General features: G+C 44.3%; 2 protein-coding genes across 2 annotated transcripts in view; both read right to left on the bottom strand.

Moving 5' to 3' along the window:
- The window catches only part of ARF4 (ARF GTPase 4), a 1,077,785-nt gene that overhangs the window by 575,878 nt on the left and 482,021 nt on the right, over positions 1 to 19,886 (bottom strand). The gene's annotated exons all lie outside the window — the stretch shown is intronic.
- ARHGEF3 (Rho guanine nucleotide exchange factor 3) overlaps positions 1 to 19,886 on the bottom strand; it is a gene marked incomplete at its 5' end in the record, with an annotated part of 270,965 nt that overhangs the window by 250,499 nt on the left and 580 nt on the right. The gene's annotated exons all lie outside the window — the stretch shown is intronic.

Raw genomic sequence — 19,886 nt, 5'->3', positions numbered from 1 at the left:
AGGCCTGGGGGAGGGAGGGAGGGAAGCTTACACACACACACACACACGCACGCACGCACGCGCACACACACACACAGAGGGAAGTCAGCAGACAAAAGGAAATCCACATCATTTCACTCAGGAGAGGAAAAACTTCCACTGAAGTTTTTTCCACTGAAAAATCTAACCGTGAGCTGAAGTGTTTCCCAAACAGCAGAGGTAGGCAAAGATAAGCAGAGGAGATGGATCCTTAGGAAAATAAAGGGGAAAGTCCACATTCTACGCGGAGCTGGCAAAATCAATTAGGAGAGTGTTGGCGGAGGTGGGAGGAGAGGGATGTACATTCACCCAGCTGATTCCATCATCCAGACAGCCAGGGCTGTGTAAATGGCCGTTACTGTACCAGCCCCTGGAAGGGGTCCAACATGCAGGACATGCTCTGGGGAGAAACAGAATGTCCACTAAACCAGTTTCTAATTAAATGTGGGTTAACTGGCACTGCTCCTTGCAGCTCAAGGGACCAATTCAGAGCCGAAAGGAGCATTTTTCAAAATAAAAAGGCCAAGCCCGCCAAGATATTACCTCTTATTTTCTTACATCCTTTCAGTTGCTCAATTTGACCCACTGCTGGTTGAACCGACTCCTTGGTCTTCGGAGAAATCAACCCTCCCCGTCCCCCAGCTGCCATTGTGCAGTGACCGAGGCACCGTCTTGGCACACATGGACTTGAAATCCATTCCGCTTTTCCCATGCTGTGGTCACCGCTGCCGCAGGATGAGTCACCCGTGAAAGCCACCCATTGTCCCCAGCAGACAAAACACTCAGTCCAGGAGAGTGGCCCATTCACACTTCCCCAAGAGCCGACCTCTTCCTGCAGCTTCTGGAGGATGCTGCTGCCCAAATGGTCAGTCTTCTCTTCCCAAATTCAATCACCAACATAAATGTGAGGGAAACAGGCATGGGAGACAGCTTTCAGTGAAGCACCAGTATGAAGAGAGTACAGACTGTGAAAAATCAAGGCAAACTTCCATCAAGATGTTTAAAAGGCACAGAGAAATACAGGTCAATTTGTTGGCAATAATAAGCCACATTTATTATACATCAGCTAAGGTACTGGGCTAAGGAAGTGTGTTATACACATTACCTCACTTAATCCTAAGAACTACCCTAGGAGACTTCCCTGGTGGCGCAGTGGTTAAGAATCTGCCTGCCAATGCTGGGGACACAGGTTCAAGTCCTGGTCCAGGAAGATCCCACACGCTGCGGAGCAACAAAGCCCATGCGCCACAACTACTGAGCCCGCGAGCCACAACTACTGAAGCCCGTGTGCTGCAACTACTGAAGCCCGCGTGCCTAGAGCCCGTGCTCTGCAACAAGAGAAGCTACCGCAATGAGCAGCCCGCACACCGCAATGAAGAGTAGCCCTCGCTCACCACAACTAGAGAAAGCCCACGTGCAGCAACGAAGACGCGACGCAGCCCAATAAATAAATAATGAACAAACTACCCTAGAAGATAGGGCCTATTATTAGCCTCATTTTACATTCAAGGAAACTCCAGCACAGAGAGGTTAAATAATCTACCCAAAGTTACACAGTGGCACAGTCAGGATGGGAACCAAGGCAGTCCATCTCCAGAGCTTGTATTCTTAAATACCATGCTATCATTAATTACTAAACTAATTTAGAATTGTAAAATTAAAGTTATGCTAAAGTGTTCACATTTGCGAGGAGGTTGTGATTTTTTCAGCTCACTTTTATGTCACTTCTCACCCTCCTCCCCAAAATGCTATAACCTGGCTCTTCAGATATAAAAACTGCCTGTGCCAGACCGCATGCTGAGCATGAGTTACATTTCTCATTTCATCCTTACAACCACCCTGTGAGGTTGGTATTAATATTATCCCATTTACAGATAAAGACACTGAGGTTCAGGGAGGTTACATCCTTGTCCAGAGTCATAACACAGAGCAGGAATTTGAATCCAAAAATGTCAGACTCCAGTGCCTACATTCTTTCTACTACATATGCCATCCCTCACAGAGTTTCAAGATTTTCCAGAAAAACAATCAAGACCAACTTCAACAATTAAGCCACCTGGATTCACGGAATGGGAGGGACGGCAGTGGGCGGCTGGACTAGAGCCACGGACCATCCACCTGACCTCCAATCTGCACAACCCATGACCTTCGGCAAATCCCTTCTTTCTCGGGGCCTCAGTTTCCTCCTCTGTGAAGGAAGAGCAAGACAGCAAGGGGCCCTGCCAGCACCAGGATTAGACAATGGGCACGTGGTCATTTGTGGCAAGGAGAGCTCTACAGGCAGCTGTTTCCCCTCCACGGATGGTAACTTCCCTGCTCCTAGCACAAATCTCCAGGATCAGGTTTCTAACTTTGTCCCTGGACTCAGGTATGTGCACCGAGGAGAGAGTTCTCAGGTGCAGCCTGAGGCCAGGCAATGGCGAGGAAGCCACAGTTCTTCTGGGGAGGAGGGGAAAGGAGGGAAGGATGTGGGGGCCAGGAAGAAGCTGGGGTGGGAACAGTGAGGAGTTTGAATAAGTGCTATACCTCGATCCGTATAAACATATGTAGAAACTCACTGAGCTTTGCCCATAAGTTGGCACACACACCATATATATTTATAACTCAATAAAGGTTATAAGATGGCAAATCAGACCAGGCAAAATTTTGCCAAATTAAAACTTTGCTACTATAAATGTTCCACATAAAATATTTCACATCCTATTAAAGATACCCCTTTAAAGTATATATCTCCTAAGTTCATTATGAAAAGGGGACAATACAGAATCACCAAGATGACCATCGTGTTAGGCTAGGGGGTTGGGGGTGAGGGTGAGTCCAGGGAAATCCTTTATTTAACAACCAAATTGCAAGGTGCCCAGCTAACGCTTTGACTCTCCACTCCTATTTCTATGCGTAATTCAGTGCAGCAAGTAAGGCCTAGAACTTCAGGTAGGAACTTAGAATCATGATTCAGACACTAACTTGGCGGGCCCTCAGGTCAGGTGAGAAATCCCGGCGCCTGGCAGCCTCCCTTCTCAACTGTGAAAAAGGATAGTGAGGGGCTTCCCTGGTGGCGCAGTGGTTGAGCGTCCGCCCGCCGATGCAGGGGACACAGGTTCGTACCCCGGTCCGGGAAGATCCCACATGCCGCGGAGCAGCTGGGCCCGTGAGCCATGGCCGCTGAGCCTGTGCGTCCGGAGCCTGTGCTCCGCAACGAGAGAGGCCACAACACTGAGAGGCCCGCGTAACGCCAAAAAAAAAAAAAAAAAGATAGTGAGGACCACAGAAGAAAGGGCATCACTGGCCCAGATGTCATGAACATTAGGTGTTTCTGCTACCCGGCATCTGATTCCCTGCCCATGGGTAACAGCACTTGGCCTTCCCACTGGGAGACCACCCCTCCCCACTCTCAGTCCATGGGTCCAGGTGAGGCTGACCCTATCTCCCCACCCTCATGTTCCAGAAGAGAGCATGGACAAGCTGAACAAATATTAGTCTGTTTGGGAACTCCTGCTAGAACAAGTGGCAATGATAAACTCTTGCTCCACAGCTGTGGGAGAATGTCAGCCTGGAGCTTCTGGGAGGTACCATGTGGAGGAAGCCTTCCTGGGAATGAGGCCAATATAGAAAAAAGCAAAGCCAAGAGAAGAAAAGAATGAGACCAAGACCTAATAACACTGAGCCCCTGGGTCCAGCCATGCCTGAAGCTATCTACTCTTGGGCCTTCCATTTATGTGAGCCATTACATTCCCTATGCTGCTTATTCCAGACTGAATTGTGTTTCTGTCACTTGCAATAACAACAATTCCTGACTAATGGAACCACTGCATAGAATCACAAGATCTCCAAGTTACAAAAAGGCACTGGAGGCCATCCAGCAGTGTTTTGCACACATCAAGCATTCAACAGTGTTATGCTGGCCAATGAATGATTTGTTCATCACTCTAGCTCCAACTTCTCAAACTGAAGTAAAGCTATCCTGACAGCATTACTCTAAGCCACAAGATAAACGAACTGCTTCTTCATGGAGCATTATTTTAAATGATGGTAAGTAACTTAAAATGCTTTTTAATTAAAACAAACAGAGATCACAACCACATGGTTCACACTAGGAATGCAAAGATTGGTCAATTTTAGGAAATCAATCAATATAATTCATCTCATTAACAGAGTCAAAAGAAAAGAAACATATGTCTTCTTAAATGCCAATCTTGTTAAATTTCAACATTTATTCCTGACTTCTAAAAAAAACCTCTTAACAAAATAGGAATAGAGGGAAATTTTCTTAAGAGGTCCACAGGTCAAACAGAAAGCCAGCATTACGTTTTGGGGGAAAGGTTAGAGCACTACCACTGAAGTCAGTATAAGGTTAAGAATGACCTGAGATTTCACCACAGTTTAACATTATTCAGGAAGCATTTGCTAATCTTATTAGACAAACAAAAAAAATTACCAATTTGAAAGGAAGAGGAAGCAAAATTTTATTAAGTTGCAGATAATGTGATTACATGTCTGGAAAAATTCCTCCCAATAACAACAACAATAAATAAAATAAGATCTGAAAAACTATTAGAACCAGTAGGAAAATTTCATATTAGTCAACATTAATAAAAGATGTTATTAATCAATCGTTTTCCTATATCCAAAAAAAAAGAAAACATGAAAATATGATGGTGATCTGGACAACATAAATGGTTATTCTAACACAGATTCCTTCTTCTGCACTGTCATATTCCTTCTTTTCTGCCTGTGTGGATTTTGGTGGAATGCTTGAAACACACAGCACAGCTCTAACCAAACACAGACCTTGTCAAAAAGATGCTTATCTTGCCTTGGCTCAACAATCTCTGGTGACTGGGAACCCATCTCCTGAGACTGCCCACTCCCCAGTCACCTAGGCAAGCCCAGTAGGTCCCTCCCTTTGCCAGCACAGAGAAAGGAGACCCATTCTTCAAGATGTGACCCCTTAGTAACAGGGCTGACCAGACCAATCAACACACATGTTTATTTGTACTGACCTGCATGCTATTCCTCACACAGGCTAAGCCCCTATCCTGCCCCTGAGCCGTTGCATGTGCTGTCCCTTCTGCCTGTCAAGAGATTCCCTAAGAAGGCTGCAAGGCTTGCTCTCTCAACATTCAGGTCTGTGCTAAAATGGTACACTCTTAAAAAAATCCCTCCCCGTTTCCCTGTCTAAAATTCCACATCTCACTGTCTATCCCTTTATTCAACTTTATTTTTCTTCATAGCACACATCATCAGCTAACGTTGCTTCATACATTTGTCTGTTTATAGTCTGTCTCTCTCCAGAAGGTAAACGCCATCAGGGCTGGGATCACCATGTCTGCTTCACTCACTGCTATATCCCCCACCCCTAATACCCCCTTCCCAGAAACACAGAAGAGGTTCAATAAAAAATGTTGGTTTTATGGATAGATGGATAGATAGATGGATGGATGGAAAGATGGATTCTTTCAGTCCTCAGATCCAATCCCAACACTACTGCCCAAATATTTTTAATTTATTTCTACCTTCCTCGTTGATATCCAAGCTATCTTCCTTCCCACTCATTCTCAACCAGTATTTTTTCCCTTCATCACCTCTCTCCTAGATGGCTACAATACCCCTAGCTGGTCTCTCAGCCCCAAGTTTAGCCTCCATCCAAATTTTTTTCCCACTCCAGCCAGAGGTCTTTTCTCAAAATATAAATTTGATCATGTCATTCCTCTACTTAAAATGCTTCAGTGGCCTCCTGGGGCCTTAGGACAATTGAAGCTCTTTATTACTAAGGCTCCCAGGATCCAGTCTTCCCAGCCCAGACACCAACCAGGCTTCTGTCATATTCCACCATCCAGTCACACTGAACAGCTGCCTCTTCTTACAGCATGCCACATTCTTTCTGGCCTCAGGGCCTTCGCACACGCTGTTCCTTCCACATGGATCACTCTTTACCTGACTACCCCTCACGTAAGCTTCCATTTTCTGACTGTTACCTCCCCTGGGAAATGTTGGGTCCACCCCAAACTTACAACCCTGGAAATGATGTGTTTAAGTCTGTTCCTTCTGGACTATAAGGGCTACAAGAGGCAGCTTGTACCATTCACAGCACCTGGCACAATGCCTGGTACCAAGCAGGAGCTTGAGGTAGATTTCCTTGACTTTAATTTAAATGATGCCTTCTTTACCTTCCTGCCTTCTCCAAACTGGCACAGGGTTCATCTCTCTGTGTCACATCTGACACCACTTCCGGCACCTTGACTCGCCATTCATACTCCCTTGAGACAACAGTACACATATGGATGTATTCACACTGGCGTGAACACATACACACACACACACACACACACACACACACACACAAAACTTGCGGAATCTGTTACTCTCCAAAACTCCCCTCCCACCATGACATTTTAACCTTGAGGAGGTCTTGCTTTCTGCCTGAATGTTATAAAATAAGTATTGGAGCCAGCTACATCAGCCACACTCTACCCAAACTTGACCTGGGCCTATTAAAAAAGAGGGAGACATACTCTTGGATTGGAAGAATTAGTATTGCTAAAATGGCCATACTACCCAAAGCAATTTACAGATTTAATGTGATCCCTATCAAAATACCAATGACTTTTTCCCACAGAACTGGAACAAATAATACCAAAACTTATACGGAGCCACAAAAGACCCAGAATTGCCAAAGCAATCCTGAGGAAAAAGAACAAAGCTGGAAGCATAACCCTCCCAGACTTCAGATAATACTACAAAGCTACAGTAATCAAAACAGTATGGTATTGGTACAAAAACAGACATATGGATCAATGGAACAGAATAGAGAGCCCAGAAATAAAGCCACACACCTACGGTCAATTAATCTACAACAAAGGAGGCAAGAATATACAATGGAGAAAAGACAGTCTCTTCAGCAAGTGGTGTTGGGAAAGCTGGACAGCCACGTGTGAATCAGTGAAGTTAGAATACACTCTCACACCATACACAAAAATAAATTCAAAATTGTTTAAAGACTTAAGCATAAGACTTGACACTGTGAAACTCCTAGAAGAGAACATAGTTATGCAAAACATTCTCAGACATAAACTGTAGCAATGTTTTCTTAGATCAATCTCCCAAGGCAAAAGAAATAAAAGCAAAAACAAACAAATGGGGTCTAATCAAACTTAAAAGCTTTTGCACAGCAAAGGAAACTATTGACAAAAGAAAAAGACAACCTATGGAATAATATTTGCAAATGATCTGACCAACAAGGAGTTAATCTCCAAAATATACAAACAGCTCATACAACTCAATATAAAAAAGACAAACAACCCAATCAAAAAATGGTCAGAAGACCTGAATAGACATTTCTCCAAAGAAGATATACAGATGGCCAACAGGAACAAGAAAAAAAATTCTCAACATTCCTAATTATTAGAGAAATGAAAATCAAAACCACAATGAGGTATCACCTCACACCAGTCAGAATGGCTGTTATCGAAAAGTGTACAAATAGTAAGTGCTGGAGAGGGTGTGGAGAAAAGGGAACCCTACTACACTGTTGGTGGGAATGTAAATTGGTGTGGCCACTGTGGAAAACAGTATGAAGGTTCCTTAAAAACCTAAAAATAGAGCTACCATATGATCCAGCAATCCCACTCCCAGGCATATATCCAGAAAAGATGAAAACTAATTTGAAAAGATACATGCACCCCAATGTTCACAGCAGCACTATTTACAATAGCCAAGACATGGAAGCAACCTAAGTGTCCATGAACAGATGACTGGTTTAAGAAGATGTACTATATATGTACAGTGGACTATTACTCAGCCATAAGAAAGAATAAAATATTGCCATTTGCAGCAACATGGATGGACCTAGAGATTATCATATTAAGTGAAGTGAGTCAGACAGAGAAAGACAAATATCATATGATATCACTTATATATGGAATCTAAAAAAATAATACAAATGGGGAATTCCCTGGCAGTCCAGTGGTTAGGACTCCACACTTTCACTGCTGAGGGCCCGGGGTTTGATCCCTGGTCAGGGAACTAAGATCCCACAAGCCGTGTGGCGTGGCCAAGAAAAAAAAAATAATAATAAAATAAAATAATAAATGATAAATAATACAAATGAATCTATACACCAAAGAGAAACAGACTCACAGAACTAGAAAACAAACTTATGGTTAACAAAAGGGAAAGGGACGGGGTGAGGAGGGACAAATTAGAGGTATGGGATTAACAGATACAAACAACTATACATTAAATACATAAGTAACAAGGATTTACTGTATAACACAGGGAACTATATTCAATATCTTGTAAAAACCTATAACGGAAAATAACCTTTTTCATAACTCTAATGGAAAACTGATGAATTTATGAAAGTGCTAACAAAAGATCAAGATAAAAAAGAAATTAATTACATGGGACTGAGTGAACTGATGAGGATGATTACAATTTTTGTGACTTTCTGTTTGAATAAAAAAAAAAATCCCATAAGGACTCAGAGGCAAAAAATATACAAATCAATTTTCACTGCAAAGTAAAGGAGCTGTTGCAGTGGAGGATTACTGGACTGAATGTCAATATTATGACATTGTATGAGTGTGTTTCGTGTTTGGTAACTGCAATCATTGTTGCTTTTGTTGTGGTCATCCATTTACAATGCTTGGTGTCAGTCTATTTATCTCTTGTAAAAATAAAATACAGTGTGTGTGTGTGAAAAAAAAAAGAGAAAATAACCTGAAAATTATATATATACATATCTGAATCATTTTGCTGTACACCTGAAACTAACACAATATTGTAAATCAACAATACTTCAAATAAAAAAAAAAGAGGGAGAGATATTTTTTAAAAAGTGCAGAGCCTTTCTCTGAAATCTCTCCCTTAGTTACCATAACTATAAGGTCCATATCAAGCAGATTCAATCTTATTTGAAAGTTTTAAACAAATAAACAAAAGAAGCTGTACTTATATATGAATGTTTTTGTAATTAAAAAACAAAAAACCTGTCCTGTGTTTATTTTTTAATGTGCAAATTAGTTTATATAACAATATTTGTCAGTGTTGTTTATAATATAAATATATAAGCAATTAAACACTAATAACAGGAGATTTTTTTAAGTAAAATAAGTTATAAAATAGTATAGTGGAATAATCTGCAACTGCTTTTTTTAATATTTTACTTTTATTGGAGTATAGTTGATTTACAATGTTGTGTTAGTTTCAGGTATACAGCAAAGTGATTCAGTTATACATATATTCATTATTTTTTAGATTCTTGTCCTATGTCTAGAGTGAGAGAGTTTTTTTATTAGAAAGGTAATTGTTAGAATTATGGTCAATATAATTATTATTATCTCTATCAGATCTAAACCAAAACACAATGCAAGCTGTGGTCTTAACCAAGTGTCAACCCAGCACCACCAGCCATGGGTCATCCTGACCTTGGGGAGTAACAATGTCACCAATGAGACCCTGTCACTGCACATGTTGTTCCTGGACCTACTCCAGCCACTGTGCTTCACTTGACATTCATGGAAGGGAAGGGACGAAGGAATACAGTAGACGGCACCACAAGGAGACACTCAGACAAATCCAGAACATGGATCTTACTTTTAAAAGCGCCAATGTTGTGGAGGATAAATACAAGAAAGGCCCTGTTTTGGATCGAAGGGGACTAAAGGGACATACGAACCAAATGCAATGCTTCAGCCAGGAACGCTCCCTGGATGTGGGGCAGGAAGGAGGGAGAAATGGAACGAGCTGTAAAAGGTGTTTCGGAGGACTTCCCTGGGGGCGCAGTGGTTAAGAATCCACCTGCCAATGCAGGGGACATGGGTTTGATCCCTGGTCCGGGAAGATCCCACATGCCACGGAGCAACTAAGCCTGTGCGCCACAACTACTGAGCCTCCGCTCTAGGGCCTGCCTGCCGCAACTATTGAGCCCGTGTGCCGCAACTACTGAAGCTCACGTGCCTAGAGCCCTGCTCCGCAACAAGAGAAGCCACCACAATTAGAAGCCCGCGCACCGCAATGAAGAGTAGCCCCCGCTCGCCTCAACTAGACAAAGCCTGCGTGCAGCAACAAAGACCCAACGCAGCCAAAAAAGAAAAGTGTTTTGGAACAACTAAGGAAAGCTGAATATGGACTGGATATTAAAAGATATTATAGGTCGATACTAAATAAATGGGGACTAGAGGAATCAAGGAAGTAAAATTAATACTGAACACAGATAAAGGAAAAAAGAGATGCTTTGGAAGGACAAGGGAATGATAATACTGACATCTGACTTGTGTTCCCTAAATCTTCTCCCACCTCTTCCCTCAATCCTAAAATGGTTCTGTGTACAAGGCTTCTGAATACGAACCTCCCTGAAGAAAGTATACCAAGTTAAAAAAATTTCTCAAGTCTAGCTGCTAAGAGCCAATGTCTCTTTAAGACATGGTGCCAAGGGAGGGCCAAGGTGTTCAGGCTCGCCTGGAGGTGAAAGGTTGCCTAGGTAGGGTTATTTGTACCTCGTGATGGACAGCACTACCCTTTCCACTGAAAGGACAAGGACATCCTATACTCGCATTTGCATAGAGGACAAAAACCACATGAACAAAAGATGGGAAACAGGTAATCTGTCTTGAGTTTCTGCTAACTTCATTAGATGCATTTGTGAAGTATTTTTGGCCTTTGGATCTGTTGCTATTTGTAAACAACCATGAATAGATTTCACTTACTGGAATTTATATGCTTCCTTAGTTTTCAAGTTAGTATTTCAAACAGGATTTATTTTCTTGTTTGCAATGTTAATGTAACCTCATGATAGAATTTTTAAAGCTACTGTGTGACTTGCCCCCTCGCCACTGGGAAAATTTTCACTTGCTTATTTTAGAATCATGTACTAAGCCCTACCACTGGAATGAACTTACATATATGTGTAATAAAGAGAATAAATAATTGACACTACTAAAAAAAGACATTACAAAATTATTGTTAATTTGCAGAGGTGGGTAACAGTAGGTGAATATGAAGGTGACTGTACCTATTTTTAGGAGCTACAGGCCAAGGTATTTAGAGGTAAAGTGTCAGGATGTCTGCAATGGGTTTCCAAATGGTTCAGGAAAAGAAAGTATATATATGTATACACACACACACACACACACATACACAGAGACACACACAGAGTAGTGAGGCAAAGTGTTCAAATAAAATCTAGGTGAAGGAAAAAAAAATCTGTTAACTTTTCTGTAGAGTTACAAATTTTCCAAATATACATTTGGGTAGAAAAATATTAATACAAGGTAGGAGAATTCCCTGGCTGTCCAGTGGTTAGGACTCCGTGCTTCCAGAGCAGGGGGCACGAGTTCGATCCCTGGTTGGGGAACTAAGATCCCACATGCCATGCCTTGCGGCCAAAGAAAAGAAACAAATGCTGAAAATGGTAAACATGTCAGTAAATATAAAATATTTTTTAAAAAAGAAAAATACAAGGTAAAACTTAGTTCCTTTGATAACATTATAGTAATAAGATAAAGAACACAAAGAAAGGAGTTATTAGGTCTTTAACAAGTGATTTGAACTTTGTTTCAGAACCTAAAATATGCCTACTATCCATAAGCACAATATCCTTTTTGCATGACCAGTAGTTTTATAACACTTTTTTTTTTTTTTTTCACTTTCCACAACAGGAAAAGTGTGCCCTCTGCCTGGAATGCTCATCCTTCCCCCAGGGAAGCGTTCCCAGATATCACTGGAGAGGCGAAATTCCCCTTTATTTGCTTTGGGAAGTGGAGAACAGGTTATTAAAACTTACCCACTACTCCATCACTGTAACATAATGGAACAGTCTGTCCAAGTGATTGTGAGGTTAACGGCTGACTTTCCTACTAATTAGAACCTTCAGGCAGACAGGGGCCGCGTCAAGTTCCTGCCCATTCATTTGTACTACACGGCCAGGCACACAGCTGCCACTCAATAAATATTTTTTAAATAAATAAGATATTATACAGCCCTTTAAAAAGAATGCATATGAAGACCACGTAACGAAAAAATGACTGACACAACAAGTGTGAAGAACTATCATAAAGCTACTACGATTACAACAATGTGGAAAACTAAAACTTGGCAAAACCCCACAAACCACCAAAACTAAAACAGTAGCAAAACGGGGTGGGGGGAAGGTGAGAAAACGAGTTGTCTTGGAAAAATCTTAACAGTATGGTAGGTGCCAAAGGAATGAGGAAGGACAACAGTGACCTGGGGATAAGGGGACAGTAAGTAAAGCAAGGAGGGAAATCAGGGAAATAGTGAAAACCTTTCTCACTTGTTCAAATTTACAGATAAAGAAAAATCCTCAGTCCTAACCGTGAGGACAACCTGCCAAAAGGTAGCTGGGTGTTGACTCTGCCCAATTAATTGCCATCATTCACGGCTACAGGACATCCAGGTTCTAATTCCACCTCTGCTACTAACTCACTGTGTAAACTCCACATGCATCACCTCCCTGGGCAGTTTCCTTACTGGTAAAATGACCAGTCACAGATCTAACCCTGAGCCCAGTACAGTGCTTGGTGTACAGCAGGCCCTCAATCAACCCCCTTCCTTAGAGAAGATGGTGGTTCCTGCTTGGGCTGCACACAGCACACACAACACTGCACAGGGGTGGGACAAAAGCCACATGCACCCCAAGTCCAAGCAATGATCACAGGGAAAGCCTTATCCTAAGTTCCCATGCTCTTCTCCCACCTAGAGAACAAAGTCTCAAGACTCTCTCCACCCACACCCCAGCAGAACACCCACACAAAACCAGCGCTCCATAAATGCATCTGGATAATTCTTTACCTCTGTGGCCCCAGTGAGCGCTTCAACCTTCATGGGTTTTCCTGCCCGCACCCCCAGGCTCTCACAGCTCTCCAGGCCTGATTCTTGGCCCTCAGAGTTGAAAAGGTAGAGTTTCCTCCAGGGAATGTGCCACGCTCTTGCCTGGCAGGAATTTTCTATCAGAATCCCAGGACGGAGATTGACGCACATGGTCTCCACCCAGCAAGGGGTCAGCATCAAGACGGGTGCCGCCTTTCACGTGCCACCATCCCTCCACAGGGCAGGGGCTGGGTGAGCTTCCCCTGCCAGACGCATGCACTGTGTTTCCTGGTACCACCTCAAGTCCAGTGCCCATCTGAACGTCCTCCACTTTGAGTGGGGTTTTTTTTTGGCTGCGCCATGCGGCATGCAGGATCTTAGTTCCCCGACCAGGGATCGAACCTGTGCCCCCTGCATTGGGAGTGCAGAGTCTTAAACACTGGACCACCGGGGCAGTCTCTTGAGTGTTTTTAAACATTTCCCAGGTGCACACTGTGTGCCAGACCCTGCTAGGCCCTTCCTTAACACATCTTGTCTCCTATTACATACATTCATCTCCCCTTCTAGATTGGAAGAAAGGTCCAGGTCTGACTGCATCCCCCAGCATACCTGACAGAGTGCTGAGCACACGATAGGTAGGTACTCAAGTAACTGCTGAACGAATTTCCCAAAGTCATCACCATAAGGATTGCCACAGAAAAGCAAAGGGCATGTGTTCCGACGGCTCCTACTTGGTTCTGCGGTTGGTGGGAAAACGATTTACAGGCTGATAACAGACTAAGGCCACGTTCTGGGTGTTAGCCAGGTGCCCGGTAACCACAAGCGAGGGACTTCGTAGCACACTGAACCTTCGCACCAACTTTATGACCTAAGTACCACTGTTATTCACCTTCATAGATGGCAAACTGAGACTAGGAAAACTTCCAGCAACTGGGCCAGGATCTTCACCACTTCCCCTAACACCCTCCTGGCAGTTCCTACTGTCACTAGGGCCCCACTATGAGGAGACTGTCTGGAATTAGGAACACAATGACGGGCTCCCAATGAGACTAGAACGCCCACCCTCTGCACCTCAACGGATTTCCTTGGCTGAGGCCCCGTCCCACCCCTGGGGCAGCCACAGCAGCTCCTTCCCATCCTGCAGAGGGGCTTGGAGTGCCCACCAGCAAGGACAAAGTAAGATGAGGATCCCAAGGAGATGAGAAGTAGGGGAGATGGCTAGAAGGCCAGGGGCCTTCTCCCTTGAGAGCATCAAAGACACAGATGTCCCAACAAGTACCTGTGACACTGGAGCAGGTCCTTAAAACTGTTTCTTCATCTGCAAAATGGAGGCAAACAATGTGTATTCTGCCCAGTTGCTGTGATATTTGGAGCCAACATATATAAAAAGCCCCTTAGGAGGTGCCCAGAATTGGCAGATATTATTATAATTTGCCATGTAGAGGATTAGCCAGGCTCCCTGGAGAACTGAAGAGCTTTTTCAGTGGCTTCACAGCAGATCTTCCAGGACACTGTCCTAATTCATGCCTCTGACCAGTCCAAGGACAGATAAAGACTTGGTTTAGTGGGGAAAAAAACCGCAACAAAGCAGAACTGGAGGCTTAGGAGGCTGGGTCTGGGTCTTGGCTCTTCCATTCCTGCTACAGGACCACAGCCTAGCCCTTTGCCTCCCAAAATGTCAGTCCCTCATCTGTAAAATAACATCACCTCCCTCATTGCGTCTTCGTGTGTCTCAAAGAAGATCATGTGCACTCACTCAATTACCTTAACAATCATTTAATAATAAGCTGTCTCTGGGGTTACGCCAATGAATGTAATATGGAGTCTATTTCGTTTTCATATTTATGCAACAAATGTTTAGTGAGTGACGACTCTATCCCAGGCACCGCCCTGAGGAGTCGGGTGAGGAGACACAGACCACATCTGCCCTCAGGGGGCTTACAGTTGTTTTAAACAATATACCTAAAATTTTAGGATTAAAAGGAAAGTCATCAATCAACCAACCATTCTTTTTAGCCAATGAGAGATATGAGAGAAAAGAAGAGACACACCAAGGGTCACACAGCCAGGAAGAGGCGAGAGCAGAATCTGCACAGCGGTTTTTCAGTTTGCAGCCCAGTGTTCTTTGCACAAGAGTTTCTGCCTGAATAAAAACCTTTACGAAGATACCTGACCCTCCCACTTGTTCTCAACTCACTCACCGGCAGACTTGTGACAGGGATTGGAAGACCTCTTCCATTTTTCGCTTACAATAGTATTTTAAAGTTCCTATCAAAAAACCCTAAACCATTTAAAAATCCAACACCTGTGTCTTTGGTTACTACGCCTCTCTGTCCCAGGCACATCACTGCAGCACTGGGAGGAAGCTTCACGATCTCCCAGCTCGGCATGTCCCCAGTGTGATCTCTGCAACAGCAGACGTGAGGATCGGGGGGCTGCACACTCTTCCCTCTCTTGAGAGACCCCTCCATGCACACTGACCTTTTACAGGCTCTGCTGGGTCCTGTGAGAAAGGCTACATTTGACTGAGCTTAAGCCAGCAGTGCCTAAACAAGTTTGGCAACAGGCCCCATTTTTTTCCCAGCAGTGCCTATTAATGTTTGGAGGAAACCATGTTCTGAGGAGCAGACTGTGGGAAATGCTGATGGAATCTCCAAGAAGACACCCTGGAGAGGTGAAGTGCCTTGCTCAAGGTCACAGGACTGGTGAGTCTGACAGTAAAGGCTAGAGCCTCAGGCCAGGAGAGGCTACTCTCCCTTTTGTTGGGTTTCCAGCTTCTCAAGGTCAGCGGCTGAACTTCTGGAGGTGGAGGAAGCAGAGCAGGCCCCACACAGCCCTTGGGGCAGTGAACAACGAGCTCATAAAAAATCAGTGACCCAAACAGCTCCGGCCTGAAGGACAAGATGGAAGCTGATAAGTGGATCAAGAAGAGAGCAACTAACAACAAGCAGTGAAACTAACCAGTCCAAGGTGAGGGCTCTGGAGGCAGTCTATCCCTGGAGCATGAAAACAGAACACAGCGCAGGGCAAATCTCAATTTTGGATACAGCCCTTCATGCTGCCGTCTAAAAATCATTCTGTTTTTAGCCAGTTCAGGCCACTAAAGCTGCTCGTGGGTTGAGAGCCTACTGTGTACAGGGCCCTGGGCCGGACATGGGGTGTCGCTGCACCAGACAAGGCCCTGCCTTTCAAGTCAGTAAAGTCTAGTGGAGCCAGCACAAAAGAGGTTCTCAAAACACCCTGGAATAAATGAGCTAGCCAGAGAAGATCTTTAGTTTCATAAAAGAGACACTCATTGGTACAATCTGAGAGTGAAAGGCCCTGCAAGGAAAGAGTAACCCCTTATTTGAACAGGATAGGATGTTCACTGACTGACTGACCCACAGATGAATGAATGAATGAATGAACGAAACAATCGATCAATTTCTCCAGCATGGGCTGAGTCCTAACCATCTACCATTTCAAGGAACTATCACAAGTCCATTTATAGGAAGGATTTACAAGAAGGGCAAGAGCTTCTCCCCTCAAAATTCTCCTCTTTAAACATCAGAAATTCCACTTGCCTAAAACCATTGCTGCACAGCTGAGGAAACTGAGGAGTGTTATTATCCGCCCAACATCACAAATGCCAGCAGAAAACTGCACTCCCCAGGGGCTTACTCTTCTAAAAATCCTGTATTCTTGTGAGTTAGCACCCAGAAGTACAAGCGGCAAGTAAAGGTTGCTCAGTTAATGAGTGCTGTGGGACTAGGTCTTCCCACAACTAAGTCACTTGGTTAAAAGACAAAGTGTCCGTAAAGCTCAGGAGCAAAACTGCGTTCCCGCAGAAGGGAGTGAGGTCTGTGGGCAGCGCCCCCAGGGAGCCCCTCTCCTCGGGAACCTGGGGTTGGCTCCAGGCGAGCTTAGGTCCTTCTCACTGGCAGGCTTTGTCACAGTACCTCACCTCAAGGATCCAGGGTCCACCCCTTATCGCTACTTGAACACTACACTCATCAGTCCAGAAATATGAGTGAGCACCTACTGTGTGCCAGGCACTGGGTAAACAACAGTGAGCAAAACAGGCAAGACCTGGCCCCACAGAGTTCACAGTCCAGTAAGAAAGGTAGACACTAAAAAGATAATTACATATAGGATAAGAAATCATGTCAATGGATTATCATTTCTCTTTTTTTTTTTTTTTGGCCATGCGGCATGTGGGATTTCAGTTTCCCGAGCAGGGATTGAACCCGTGCCACCTACACTGGAAGCGTGGAGTCTTAACCACTGGACCACCACGGAAGTCCCAGATTATCATTTCTAAAACACAAGTCTGGCCCTATCAATCTCCTGATAGAGAAATCTTCCTAGGTTCCTCACTCTATGTGGGATTAAAAATAAACAAACAAAAATGAAAACAGCTGCCTTAACTGGGTGCTTTACTATGATTAACTCAGGACATGCTCCAACAACCCACTGCAGGAGGTACTATTATTATCCCCATCGACCAATGAAGAATTAAAGTTTTCTACTTAACCATTGCTTACTGCGTGTGCAAAAGCCCATCCACCCCCCAGCCAAGACCCTGAATTCCCTGAGAATTCATATCTTACTCAACTTGCTGTCTCTTGTGCACACAATAGTATTTCATAAACTCCCAATGAATGAATAATCAACTGATTGATCAATGGGCTGGTTTCCTTCAAGGCATTATCTGCGTAATAAGCTCAATTTTGGGAACAAGTACTGGTCAGTGTCCTAATAATCATGCGAGAAGTAGCTGTGATGTTGTGAAAAGAGGCAGAGCCAACCCCCGGAGGCCTGACACCGCAGCTTGGCTCTGTGTGAACCCGGACAATCATTTCCTCCCTCTAGGCCTGACTGCTTCCCACTGTCCTGATGGGGAAGCAAGAAACCAGACAGTGAGCCTAGGACCTCTGCTGGCTCTACACATTTACGTCTCTGAAACATAATGGGGGGCAGGGGCTGGGGCTCAGGAAGACCTCTGAAACTGCACTCTGACTGCTTTTAGAACGGGGTCTAAAATTAAACGTTTTAGGGAGGGTGACTGATCAGGTCTATGGGGGTGAGTGAAGAACTTCCTCTTCAGCCATAGCTCAGTGGGCATATTTATCTTAATAAGGTAGATTTACTCCCTATGACAAAAACCCCTTTCCAGAGAAGTATTTTGGACAAATACGGGTGAGACCGCCATCCTCAACTGTACACCAGAATAGAGGGGCTGGTGAAATGAAAGAGCCTGTGTTCATATGCTGGAAGCAAACAAAACCCAAACCACACTCTCCACTCCTACACTCTCCTCTGGGAAGGCCACGTGAGTGTGGTCAAGGCCACTGCGAACATGGGCCTAATGGCTCCATGTGGTCCATAAGCTATGACCACAGGAGAACTCACCACTCGGCAAGCATGGGTCTGTCTGTCACTCAAAGTGAGAGCAATGGGTAGGAGCTGGGGCTCCGCGGCAAGACAGAGTATTTGTTGGTCTTCTTTTGTTGCTTGGGTTGGTTTTGAGGGAATTTCTGTCCTCACGTCACCTAATGGACATAATGGGGGTAACAACACATCTCCCTACCTCACCACGGTGAGAATTAAATGAGATGAGTAAGCCAAGTGATCCACACAGAGCCTGACACATAGTACATACTCAGATTGTTGCCAAGGATGGTGGTGGTAGTGGATGAAATCATCTGAGTCAGGAAATCCAACCCAAGGCTCTCCCAACGCACTCCAGGATCCAGAGAGAAGCAGGTGATCCTGGGATGAACGCTACTGGAAGAGCAGACTTGGATACTTTTCAGAAAAGAAACAAAGAGGTGCCCACTCTTGGGAAGGACCCAGCCTGTCCAGGTGCCCTGGGCCTCAGGATAATCACTGGGTCCCTGTAAGGACAGAGGCTCGCCAGGGCCATTGGGAAACAGAGAGACCTGAGAAGACGAACTTCCTCAGAGTAAAGAGAAGGGGGAGGAAATTACAGCCATGGAGAGATACCGCTGTTAACCCAACAGACTGGCAAAAATTAAAAAGCATGAAGAGCTGAGGTGTGGCAGGAGGCGGGCAAACAGGAAATCTGGTATCCTGCCGATAACTGGTGCTCTTTAGAGACCGATTTGGCAGCATTTATCAAGATCTTAAATGCATGCAAAGGATGGCCCAACAACTTCACTCCTCGATAACCATCTACCTAAGAGAACTATCAGCTCATGTGCTTGGAGGCGTAAGCCAGAAAGTGCATCAAAGCACTCCACTGCTGTAAGGGCGAAAAGCAGAACCCACCCACCCACCACCACCAACAGGAAAACAGCTCGATAAACAGTGAGATTCTCATGCCATGGATACGATATTCACTTTGCAACAAAACAAGGTAGACTCACAGGTACTGTCTTGAAAACATTTAAAGACATATTATTGAATGTTTTAAAAAGGTTACAGGGGCTTCCCTGGTACTGCAGTGGTTGCGAGTCTGCCTGCAAATGGAGGGACATGGGTTCGAGCCCTGGTCCGGGAAGATTCCACACGCTGCGGAGCAAATGGGCCCGTGTGCCACAGCTGCTGAGTCTATGCTCTGGAGTCCATAAGCTGCAGCTGCTGAGCCCACGTGCCACAACTGCTGAAGCCCACGTGCCTAGAACCCATGCTCCACAACAAGAGAAGTCTCTCACTGCAATGAGAAGCCTGCGCACCACAGCGAAGAGTGGTCCCCACTCGCCACAACTAGAGAGGGCCCACACACAGCAATGAAGACCCAATACAGCCAAAAATAAATAAATAAAATAAATGAATGTTTAAAAAAATTATTTAAATAAATAAAATAAAAAGGTTACAGAATAGACCAGCAAGCATAGTATGACAGACTGTATTTAAAGAACAGAAAGAAAGAAAAAGTAAAGGAAGGAAAAAAGGACTTTGTTTTTCTATGTATATAGACTCCTAGTAAAAGCTCTGGAAGGAAATTCACAAAGTAGGTCACAGTGGTTATTCTGGGAAAGGTAGGAGTGGGGTGGGTGCTGGGAATGAAACTTGGGGATCAATGGGGATTTCACTCT

Source organism: Leucopleurus acutus (genome assembly GCF_964270905.1).
Source record: "Leucopleurus acutus genome assembly, chromosome: 10".
Taxonomy (NCBI): Eukaryota; Metazoa; Chordata; class Mammalia; order Artiodactyla; family Delphinidae; genus Leucopleurus; species Leucopleurus acutus.
The sequence above is the reverse complement of the archived record's forward strand: the minus strand, read 5'-3'. Positions and strand labels throughout refer to the sequence as shown.